Source organism: Montipora foliosa, chromosome 13 (genome assembly GCF_036669935.1).
Source record: "Montipora foliosa isolate CH-2021 chromosome 13, ASM3666993v2, whole genome shotgun sequence".
Lineage (NCBI taxonomy): Eukaryota > Metazoa > Cnidaria > Anthozoa > Scleractinia > Acroporidae > Montipora > Montipora foliosa.
The window spans coordinates 35274838-35287425 of record NC_090881.1 but is presented as its reverse complement, the minus strand read 5'-3'; the positions used below and the strand labels follow the sequence as shown (position 1 = coordinate 35287425).

Below are 12588 nucleotides of genomic sequence, written 5' to 3'. Positions count from 1 at the left end.
CTAGGTCACTGACCGAATGGTCATAGAATAAACTGAAAGAATCAAAATAACTGTTCAAAACTATAGAAGAACTCTAACAAAACACAGGGAAGCCAAGAAGGGACATGGATGGGCAAAACTGGAGAGGATTGAAACGGATTGAATTTGGGTAAATTTGAAAAACGTCGGCCCACCTTTTTGCAAAGTTATATCAGTCTATGTCAAAATGTCATTTACGAAGCAGGAAAATCATTCTCAGTTGTTATGTGGCCGTGATTTCGCAAATGAAAGACTCTTTCTCTGCCAATTTGACGTTTAGAGCTCATAATTAACAAAATTAAACAAAATTACCTAAAATAGCGTGACCTAGCCCCTTTAACAATTTGAGGTGATGAAATTTGAATATCTCTAGAATTAGGGGACATGTTTCAAAAACTATGGAAGGATGTTCAAATGAGACGATAATATTTTGTTGTCACCCCATGGGTGACTGCAACGCAAAAGGATCGGAAGTACGATATCGTAGGTGGAATGATCACTGATTTGGCGAGGTCTAGGGGTCATTGGAAAAAAATGCTGCGGAAAAAACGCAAAAATCTGTTGGTATAGAAGAAGAGAATCATAACGAAAAGGGAAAAAACGAGGTTGATTGCACTTCGGAGAAAAGGTAAAGTTATGAAATTTAACTACCTTAACTTGCAAGAGTGTAATTCCTGCATTTTATTTTAAAATATGTAGTCATTTGAAGAAGAAAGTACGTTAAAAGTAAACGATATTCTTCTGAAACTTAAACTGCATTCAAGATGATGTCAATGTGATGTTCATGGAAATTTAAAAGCCCTTCAATTAAAGTGGCAATTATTCTTTCAAAACAGATTTGTAAATGAGGAGTTTTGAAAATGAGTTGTGTGAAAACTAAAGACTCGGGACTAAGTGGTATTTGTTATGGTTTTAATCTTAGTTAAGTCGTTATTTCTTTATTGGCTGTGTTGAAGTGTTACTGTGTTTAGTCTCATTTTGAAAGCACCTTATATTACGACGGAAACGTGTGTAGGGAAATATGGAAGGGAAAGTGATGAAATGATTTTGGAGGTAATAAAATTGGGTAATGACCTCATGTACGTATAAACGGTACTGTGCTACCGGGGTGGGGCGGAGAGGTGAAGGTGAGGGGTGGGGGTGGGGCTGAGGAGTACAGGGGAGGGACTTTCTAAAATTACATGTCCTTATGATACCATGGTGGTTTTCAAGGTGTCTGTGCTTTGGTTTTTGGTGATTTGCGAAGAGCGCAGGTAGGGGGAGGGGTGGGGGTGGAAACAGTTAGGGAACCAAGCAGGGAGGGATGGAAGAATGGTGGGTTGAGGTTAACGAGATCTGTGCAGGTTGTTTAAAGTTGTTATAAATTGTTCTCCAGTTATCGTTTTGTCCCGGCTGTCAGTGTACTCTTTAGCGTTTATTTAAATTTAAAAAAGGACTGGGTTTTTAGAAATTAATCATGAATAGGTTTATATGGTTTACTTTGCTTACATAGGCATCAAGAGAAAATTGCTAAATTTATTGTGAAAATAGCGCCAGCAGAAATAGGACGGGCGTTGCCGTGAATTTTATGAGATCATACAAAGAAAACTGGGTGGGAATTTTAGCGGTAGTATTAGCTGCTGTTGTTAACAGGTGTCGTCTAGAAACGAAAAAAGGCAATCATGATGCGAGGAGAATGTCGTTAACTGAAATAAAAATAGGACCAAAACATTTAAGTGCGATGTACTTACAGTCAGGTCTAAGTGTCTTAATTTTCCAGTTGTTATCTGCTTGGATGTTTAAATTATAGCTGAAAAAAAAAGGAACTGTACTCAAAAGAAAAAGTTTGGGTGGCAATAATTATTTCTTTTAAATACTACACATCTATTTAAAAGGTTTTAAAATGTCTCCTATAAGAAATATTTGTGGAAAAACTTGCAATTGTACTTACGATTTGAAATTGCTTTGTCCAACTTCTGAATAAGTACCAGCTGCAAATTTGAATTTCTCCCGCTGCAAAAGATCTGCTCAAATGGGTTTAATGGTGTTAAAAAAGTCACATATGATGATTCCTCATTTGCCTTGCGAAGTGAACATTTTATTCAATGAAAAAAGTAAAAAGATTATGCTTACGTTGTAAGTGTTGTTAAATGAGCGTTCCAATTGATGATTACGTTCTGGCTGCTATTTTCCAAACAAATCTGGGTTGTCTACAGCAAAAACTAAAACGAAAATTAAATATAAATCATTATAGGAACAAGTCGAAAAACAAGAAATGAGGTAATTAGAAAAGCACTTACGGTTGACTGGAATCCTCCATGAATAGATTGCCATTGACGCCTTCTTAAAACTGAGATAAATTAGATTAGATGATGGTATTCAAGCATAAAGGCATCGCCCATCTCGAACAATTTAACATTAATTTTAGTTTACAAAGTTGTCTTACTGTTGAAGTAATCATTACCTGGTGTTGAAAGTTCTGCTCTTTTCTTGCATCGGCCGTGATCTGCTTCATCTGTATAGTTCTGGATGTTCGTGTGTAAAGTACAAATAAATATGCGTCATATTTTAAAAATGTCGTATGCAATGAAGAGGGCAATGGTAGGTTTACTATGACAGTCTTCTGCTAATGAGATCTGCTTAATTTGGGATTGGTTATAAGAGATTACATCACTAAAGCCGTCAAAGTAAATTTGCATTGGGAATAAGGTTGATGAAGTCTAAGAAGTACTTATCGATGAAAAGGTTCTTCACTGATCTCCCAAATTCCTGATTCTTGAATTGATGTGACGAGGCCATGTGGTTGGACAGCTGAAAATAAACATGGTTAAAATGAACGTTTCATTAGATAAGAGGCTTATTTAACGCCGCAGCGTAGTTACGGGATTTCATGCTCGGAGATCTCAGTTTTCTTGTAAAAGAGTACTCGGGTTTTTCCAAGCATTCTGGAGTGACCATCAAATAAAAAAAGGATTCATTCTATATTCATGTACAAACGGTTGTTTTATATTTAGTCTAGGTTGTTAAATCGTTGGAATTACGTGTTCGTGTAGGTCTAGGAGTTTTATATTGTTGATTTATTGAAGTGTGAAAGCGTACATTTAAATGCAGAAATTAAGTGGGCATCTAGGGGACAGCAGAAAATTAGATTTAGATTTTAGATGTGCAATATATTATTTTTTGTTAGAAGGAGTTGTACTGGTAAAGGATCTGTATCATGTATTGTTGTTAGTTGGTGCTTGTCTTGTTCGTAGTGGATTGGATTGAAATTTGTGGGTGGGGAGGGGGGGGAGAGAGATGGTGTACATGTACATTCATTGTTGTTTATGGAGGGCAAGGAACACTTGTGATTTGATGAAAAAAAAAAAGGTTTAAAATTATGTGTTTAAAAAGGAAATGAATGATGGCGTAGTTTCGTCTGGAGGGTTTTGAATCGGAGGCTAATTAAAAAAGGTAGAGGGCTAATTTGGTTGATAAATAATTTTTCAGGGGAGACGGGGTGGAGATAAGCATTTACGGGAAATGTCCTCATGAATAAGAGGCCTTAATTACACGGCAGCCATATTGAAAACTTTTGTTCTTGCGCACCGAAACTCGTTCCCAAACATTTCAACTTGAGGCTCGGGGTATGAAATCTATTGTGGCCGCCGCACGAATAAGGCCATTTGGAAGGGGATTTAAGAGAGTGTGGTGTCATAGTCAAATTTGAGAAGGTTGGGTCGATATGGATGGTAAGGGGGATATGCATGTTCGGAATTTATGGTGTTTGGGATTCAGGCTAAGACCCGGGGGGTGGGGGGGAGGGGGGGTTGGGATGGGTAATGAGGGAAATATGGCTTCTGTGATTCGGGAAACGAGGGTGACTAAATAACATTGAATAAAATAGCATGATTTACTAAAAAGAAAAATAATAATCCATTGACTGCGGTTGGGGGAGGTATTGTGAAAAATGTATTAAAATGCAATAGTGTAGGGCATTGAAACAGGCGAGGAAGATGAAATGATGTGATGAAGTCGTCTTTTAATCGGTTTAATAAGATATCATTTATATTTATATTCATTCGTTGTTTTAAAAATTTATCACGAGTGGATGTTGTGCTGAAAAGAGGAAGAGCCGGGAGAGATTTTGCAAATGTTTTGAAAATAAAATTGAATCATAGTTTAAAATGTCGGGAAATTTATGGTCCGTTGTGTTGTTGGGCAGAAATAAGCCGTAAAATGCGATAGGCTTTACCGATGATCTCTAGTCGTTGTGTCTAAGGTTTCTTAAGAAGTTTTTAGAGGCTCTGATCGTGGTGTTCTCAGGGGGCTGGTGACATGTAGCTGTAGTCTAAGGAAATAAGTACATTTTCAAAGCGCAGGAACGCTTGATAGGTTGCAAAAGTAGCCCGAAATTTTCTAGGGGATCCTTTAATTACAAAAATAGTAAAATGTAAGAGAGAAAATGGCTTTAAGTGAAGGGTATGAAATGATGTACTTACTGTGTGGACGATGCTAGGGGATGTGGCCACTTGATAACCAAATTCATCGTCTTTTGCGGACAAGATCTACCTGGAAAATTGATGGAATAAGTTGAAACGTTTAACATTGCGGATGCACTGTCTAAAAACAAGTACTTACAGTTCGATGTCTGCAGTTTCCAATAATGGGTTAAGATTTTCTGAATTGAGAGTCTAGCTTTTGGAAAAAAAATAAAATAAGGAAGTGAAGTGTGAATATTATTACAGGGCGTAGATTAAGGTGAAAATTAAAAGTATACTTTCCGTTTCCATGGCAATTACCAGCGTTCGAATGTACACCGCTAAAAGTTTTCAAAGAAAAAAAAAAAGGGTCAATATTAATGTGATAAGTAAAAGTAAAAGTAAAGTAAAGCAACCATATTTAACGTCGATAACTCGTAACAGTAATTCAACTGACAAACCTGAGGTCGACGGTGCGCTCATTTTACTCCCCCCTCTCCATCAGTGCTCCGTTTTACGGGTATTTAAAGCTACTTAGCCACACGGAAAGGAAAGAAGTCGAAACAAGGATGCGAGATCCGGGAATCGAACTCAGGACCTCTTGCACCAAGGCCGCGCACTAACCAACTGTGCCATCCTTGCTCCTAAAGTCATGATAACTTTTTATCATCCAAGTCTGCGAGTCAGTTACGATAAGGATACGTACTTCTGGTTTGGAGATCTTTTGTACTTGCAAGCTTCGTGTTGTAAATTTCTTGGAGAACTACAATGAAAATATAATTGTAAAGCAAGGTCTATGAGTGGTATTTTTGCTTGTTGTGACTAAGTTTACGATGAAAAAGAGTATTTACAAAGCGAAAGGTCCTGGGAATGAGGGTGCCAGTAAAATATCACCGTGACTGGATGACATGCGGAAAAGAGAAAGTAGAAAAATAGAGTTCAGTTAATTTTATAGGTAAATTGTTGTGGTAAGGTAGTAATAAATACCAATATGCCGACACTCTGTCTCTGTCCTCAAGGCTTTCTGTGTAATATTGCTTTTCGATGAAGATGTTCTCAAAGGCTGGTACTGCACTACTTCAGCTGAAAGAGACGAGTATTCTTTCAAAGCGCAGGAACTCTTGCTTGATTAGTTGAATTGAGGGATTGTTTAATTGCAACAACAACAATAATTATAATATAAAGAGACGTGGGTGGAATCCAAGATGACTGTAAGAGAAGGCTATCAAGGGAGATACTCACAGTGTGGATGTTACTAGTGGGTGTGATAAGTGAAGAACCACATTGACCGCCTGCTGCCGACAAGACGTATCTAAAAATGGAGTGAATAAAAGGGACACGAATATATTCAAGATATTCTCCGGATGAAGAGTATCAAAAGAAGTACTCACAGTTGGATGTTGGCAGTCCTGAATAACTGTGCAAGATTTCACTGCTAAAACTACTGGTAAAAAGAAGCAAGATCAGCGTGATCATTATATTAGGCCATCGCATTAAGGGTAGCCACTCAAAATGTACTTACGGTTTCTATGGCAATTACTGGCGTTTTATATTTGTATAGACTGGTTTTCGAGTGAATACGGCTAAAAGATGAAAATAAACAGGGCTGATATTTTAAATGATGAAGTACTAATATCCAACTCTAGGAGTAATTTAAGTACGTAAAAACAACTTACGGTTGCTGGGAGTTCTTTAACTGTACCCTCTCAGTTTTGTTACAAGGCTTCGTGTTGGACATTTCTTGGAAGTTGTAAATTATCATAATATAGCTATAAAAAAAAATTTTAAAAAAATTTTTAAAAAAAGGTCTATTAGTGATTTGGCATTTTGGGCCTGGTGTCTTAAAAAGTCTCTTGATAATCAAGGGTGCAATACTACAGGAGATGGAACTGGGTTTGTAGAGGTTTTAATAATTTGTATCTACGGAGCCGAGCTTGAAATCCGGGTTCGGGTATTGTTGTCGGTAGTAAGAAATTGGCCAAGAGCGGAATTTATTTAAATCTACCTGTGGTTGGGGGCAAGACAATGTGAGAAGAATAACAATATAATAGACGAGAGAAAAAGCTAGTGAAGTTGGAAAGTTTTTAGAAAGTCATTTAATTTTTTTAAAAAATTAGTTTTATGGTTTATTCATTCACTTTTTAAGTTTCAATGATTATCAATTTATGTTTTTAAACCTAATTAGTGGATGGTATGTGGAAGAGAGGAAAAAAAGATAAAAGATCTTTCAATTATCCTCGAGTGAAATTTTGGAAAATGGGCGGTTTGCTGTGTCTAAGTTTCTGAGCTGGGACAAGAGAATATAAAGTATCTCATATTCTCTTGCTGCGGAGTGTTAAGGGGCTCAGATTAGGGTGTTCAGCTGCATAGCTAGAGAGGAGAAGAAATGCGCAGTTTTTGAAAGCACAGGAAAATGCGGGCAAGTTATGCTATGGTTTGGGATAGGTTGCAAATGGAAGCGTATCATTTTTTGGTATTGGAGTGTCCTAGGAGGAGAATGGCTGTAAAAAAAAATGGTATTAAAAAATAAATAAATAAATAAAAAGGTACTCACTGTGTCGACGTTACTAGTGGATGTGTTAACTGGAGAAGCGTATTGACTGTCTACTGGGAACAATACGTACCTGATAATGAATCGAATAAACAGGATACATTTACATCAGTATTTTGCGGATGAATCAAGTGTCACAGAAGTACTCACAATTCGATTTTGGCAGTCTTCCAAAACGGCGTGCGGTTTGAATTTCTTGCAATATGCCGCTAGCTACTGATAAAAAAGGAGCGTGTTTTAGTACGAATATTATACAGGGCATTTATTAAGGCTAATCAACACGAAAAATAATACTTACAGTTTCTGTGGAAAATCTGAGCGTTTGTTGTTGTCTATGTACTGGTCTTAAAGTGAATATGTCTAAAAGTTGAAAACAAACAGGTGTTACAATATTAACACTATAGAGTATTATTCATTTTTTAACCGTAATTTTCTTTTAATACGTTTAAATGTGATAAATGTTTAATGCTTAATGTTTTAAATCGGTTTAATAGTTAATCATTTTTATAAGAATTGAGGATGACTCGAAAATGGCCATAGAAATGAATATTCTCCAAATAAGTACTTACAGTTCGATTTTAGCAGTCTCCAATAAAAGCATAGAATTTGAATTATTTCTTGTAATAAACCTCCAGCCACTTGAAAAAATAAGGAAATACAGTGTGAATATTACAAGGTATTAATTAAGGCTAGTGTAGACCAAAAAGAGTACTTACGGTTTCCATGGCAATTGCTGGCATTTCAGTTGTCCATATACTGGGTTATAGATGAGTGGAAGAGGCTAAAAGTTGGAAGATAAATACGACTGATAGTGTTAAAAATGGAAAGGTACTTGTTATTCAACTCTAGGAGTTATTTAACAGAAAACGTACAAAGAGCCTCCCATACAGACCCTCTTTAGGGATTCGTCACGCATTCCGCGTGGGAGGCTAACGCACAAAAAGAGTACAAATATTTTCCTGATATTGTACATTTGTTTGTACTGTTTGTTAGTTGTACAATAGCAGAAGTGATCACTTTTTCTTTCACCACGCGAGTTGCGCAAAAATTGTCACATTTATAGGAAAAAACGTTCTTTTGTCTGCGTTCTCAGTAGATTGACGCGGTCTTCTGACTCGCTATAAGGATGCAAAATTTGAAAAATATACTTTTCTCGAAAATATACTCCAAAACAGCTAATACGTTAGATATGGTCAAGAACAGTGTAATGCATTTCCCATTATATATGTTGCTTGTTTGATGGACCGATACTGTTGGTGGAAAGAATAGCATAGAGATATCGAGCTAATTTGCGTTTCGAACAGATCTAATGTAATCATTATTTTTCTGGGACAAAGAAAGTCCTTACACTTCGACGAGATCTGTAAATCTTGATTGTGTTCTTCAAGATCAACATGTTCCAGGTGGATTACATAGCACATATAACGAATTAAGCCAAGTAATTTTTTCGCTTAAAAAAGGGTGAGGCGATGGTTCATACGTTACCTAATCGAAGGATACTTCCGAGTACTTAAAAAGGTCCTTTTGTACCAATTGGCTGGTTCTGCATTAGGGCTCCTTGAAAATTGCGAGTGCCTTATGGACATGGAATCAAAAATTAAGTGTGGGAGAGGGATAAGACAATGACCTCATGAAAATATTGTTTTTATAATGGCAGGGGTTGCAGTACTTGTGCAAGGACGGAATCGCAAGAGAATTACATGACCTTATGAAGTCTATTGATAAGGACAATTTTAGGGGGGAAAAGAGTAAATTGCAAGATTGCATGTCATAGCGTTTATAAAAAAAAACTATGGGGACTCGTTGAGAAGAGGGAAAATAGAGATAGGGGAGGGAAATAGGGCTATGTAGTTAAAATCGGAATAAGAATAGAAAAAACCAGACAGAGGAGGGCAAGGTGACATGTTTTTAGGTAATTCAGGGGGGTGGTGAGGTGGTAGGGTGTCATTGGTTAAATGGATATTATATAGACCTTATTCATAAATGGTGGTCAATTTATAATTCTTTTGTCGAAGTGCAAATTAGCCTACCAAGCCTCGATACCATACAGTGAATTGAAAAGATTTCTTGCGCTAAAATGAGGCTTGGTAGGCTAATTTGCACGTGGACAAAAGAATTATAAATGTGACCGCCATTTATGAATACGGTCTATTGGTTCATATGGACCCTTATCACACGGCAGGCTGTGTTGGCCAGAGACAATAGATTTCGTAAGCCGAGCCTCGAGTTCATGTGTTTGGAAACGAGTTTTACCGCGCAAAGACAAAAGTGTCTAGTCCCTCGGGACTCAAAACATGACAGTCGTGTGACGAGAGTCAATTAATACGATGGAAACACATGGACGAAGACATCGCAAAATAAGGAGTTCCCTAATGTTTTCTTTTAAAGATGGATATTAACTAAATGTTAAACGCGCGATACCTCACAAAAGTTTAAAGATTTCTGCCTTTGGAGTAATTGAAAGGAGAGCGTAACAAAAGTTTGAATTTATTGGGGTTCTTTTAACAGATTACACCTACGGAGTTGCCGAATTTGGTTTTTTCGAACTCACAGCGGGTAGGACCGGACATTTCACGTGTTTGCAAATCTGGCTGTAGGTTAATTATGGTGAATATGTGAATGACGGACATCAATTATATCAACGAAGAATGTGATAAGCTTGTACATTTTTAAATTAGTAATAACGCTAACTTTGGAGTCATAATTTGCATCCCGTCACATCTTTAAAAGAAACGAGATGAAACGCAGTTTCTTTATGGAAATTTTACGATGAAGAAATTTCAAGAAGATCCAAAATCGATCGCTCGCTTGCTCATGTAGCGTGGAGAGGTTTTTTTTCTTTGTTTGTAAACCTCAACGACAATACACATGTTTAATAGCTGCATCTGTTATCTATGAAATCCGCTTTGTTCCTCGTCAAAAACCTGTTTAGAAATTTGGAAAGTAGTTTTTTGAAACTTTCTATCAAGAACTTTGGTTGCCAAGATTTAAGGGCTATTTTTCAGAAGACATAGTTTAGACAACGGAGTGCTGCGAAGGAATATAATATAGACCATCGATGTAACAAATTAGAAAAACTCGACCCTTCCGCGGAAGAATTAACTTAACAAAAGCTAATTCTCAAGAGGAATGGGCTAAAAAACAGACCAAACGTCCCACTTAAGTGTGATAACTTTGTGCCCCACGCAATTGTTTTTGCACGCACATACTTCACCTTTACTGTGGTCCGTCTTTTAATTTGTCTTCTTCAAAGTTGTCCTTGTGTCTGAAACGCAGCGTCATATTCTTCAAGATCACCTCTTCTTCCAGCAATGATAGCTCGATAAACTTCCTCGGGAAAGGCAAAAAGCCGTTTGCCCGAAGGCGAAGTGAAGAGTCTCCAAATTGGGCTTCAATTTATTTCATTCACGGAGGTCGCTGATTGGCTAGTACGCGTAAATTCCAATGCATTAATCGAAGTGACAAAAAAGTGTGCCACGTGTAACCTCGTGTTTGCACCATCAACATGAGGAAAACGTCACCTACGTGCTTTCGCCATGAAAATCAGTGCTATTGTCGCTAATTTGACGTCCCTTGCAAATCTACTGGTATGGCGGCAAATTTCAATGGGACGTCAACCACTTATTCTAAGATTTTTTGCGCAAGGTGAATGCATGATTATAATGGAAAGAATCTTTGTGTCATTTCTTTTGCAATCAAATTTGTAACGACAACGTCGCAAAAAGCGATTTGAAAACAAGTGCTGCACGCTTCACGTGCGCGTTGAGTATTTTGGTAAAAGGCCGTGCAGAAGGTAAGCGTGAAATTATCACATGCGGGGATTTCGTGTAAAACGCTGAAATTTCAAGATGTTTGTTTTGTTTTTAAAATGCAAAACAAGAGCTTACAACTGACATTCTCGTTCAGTTAGTTATGAAACTAAATTGAAAACATGAAATAATAAGAACATATGGCAAAGTGTTTTTTCGTTGTCATCAATCAAATTCAAGGAGCAAAGTCAGGTTGACCTCAATATATTGCGCCAGTTCTCGGTTTTTGGTGCGTGGCCAATGAGAATGTTCTGAACCAGTCACATGGTCAGACGAGAAAATGTTGACCTTGGAAACGGGAGGAATAGCACGGGACAAGTTTATGAAACTCACGGACAATAAAAAAAACGAACAAACAAACAACAGTGTGTGGTTTAACGAACGAATTGATATACGAAATGAATTAAATGAATGCGGATATGAAATCAAGTGAAGCTATGATCCTCGCAGTTATGAACACAATTTTAGCAATTGTGTAGAGAAGCCGGAAAATTTCAGGACTTCAACGGGATTTGAACCCGTGACCTCGCGATGCCGGTGCGATGCTCTAACCAACTGAGCTATGAAGCCACTGATACCAACTGCTAAAATTGCGTTGATAACTGCGTTATGTCACGAACGCCGCGTCCGATGCTACAAACAATAAAAATCTCTCATTAACCTTTTTTTTTCGTCAAGCAAGTTTTGTACCTATCGCTGATATAAACTTTGTCCGAAGGGGCTGGTTACAAACAAAATGTACTTTACTTGTATTACAAACAGAAGTCTGTACACCATTTAGGCCGGTTATCAGTGATTTCATGCTTTTGAAGCCAAATCCAGCCGTTAAATTTTTTTTTCATTCATCTATTGTTATTTGTTTGTTTGAGCAGGTTGAAGTTTTAGCAGCTATTCAGCTGATGTGGACCTGCTATACCCACCCACCCATATACACACAGAGGACAGACACAACACAGGGAACTTCATCCCCTACTCTTCTTGAATAGTGTGTGGGTTCTTTTAACGTCCCACAGGGAACTAATGAACATGGAAATTATTTGTTAGAAGGCACCTCCGGCTTATCGTCCTTATCCGAGAAGACTTGAAAGTCTAACCATTTGCGGATGAAATTACAAAGGCAGCACTTTCTCCTCAGTTATTTAAAGACCTGAGTGTTGGTCCGGCCGGAGTCGAACTCACGACCTCCCGCATGGCAGCCCGGTGCTCAATCAACTGAGCCACCGCTGAGCGGTGAACTTTACATGTTTTGAATAGAATTTCCAAGCCATAGCATGCGGAAAACAGCATTTACGCACGTTACGTCATGTCCGCTATGTTGATGGCCGAAACCATCTCTCATTGGCTTCCTTTGTTCGATCGCCAGCGTTTGTACATTTCGTCGTTGTCACCTCTGCCTCGAGAAATGTTGCAAAGAAGCTATAAGACTTCTTAATAACGGCGGGGTCCATACAGCGAAGGATTTCCTAGGACACACCCATCTCTTGGAGGAGAAAAAAGAATCAAAGTGATGGTTTTCAAAAAAATTGAAAATCGTATTTGATGAGCATGGCTCCTTCATCACCGTTTTTATTGTCACCCTCGTCGTCATGGTAATCACAAAGGGAAATGGGTAGGCAAATACACCCCTTTACAGTTGTGCGCTTAGTTTATACCCTGCCTTTAAATGAAAGTGAGGCTGGTGTTGACCTCGTTATGAGACAGACCTCCCTCATTTTCTTATGTTAATGATGTTGTCATGCTAATTAGTAAGAATTTACATAAGAAAAGCAGT

At 37.8% G+C, this 12588-nt stretch overlaps 1 non-coding gene across 1 annotated transcript; it reads right to left on the bottom strand.

Moving 5' to 3' along the window:
• Positions 1–11314: 11314 nt before the first annotated feature.
• Positions 11315–11387, bottom strand: Trnaa-ggc (transfer RNA alanine (anticodon GGC)). The gene has a single exon. It is a non-coding gene; the product is annotated as a tRNA-Ala (tRNA).
• Positions 11388–12588: the final 1201 nt, after the last annotated feature.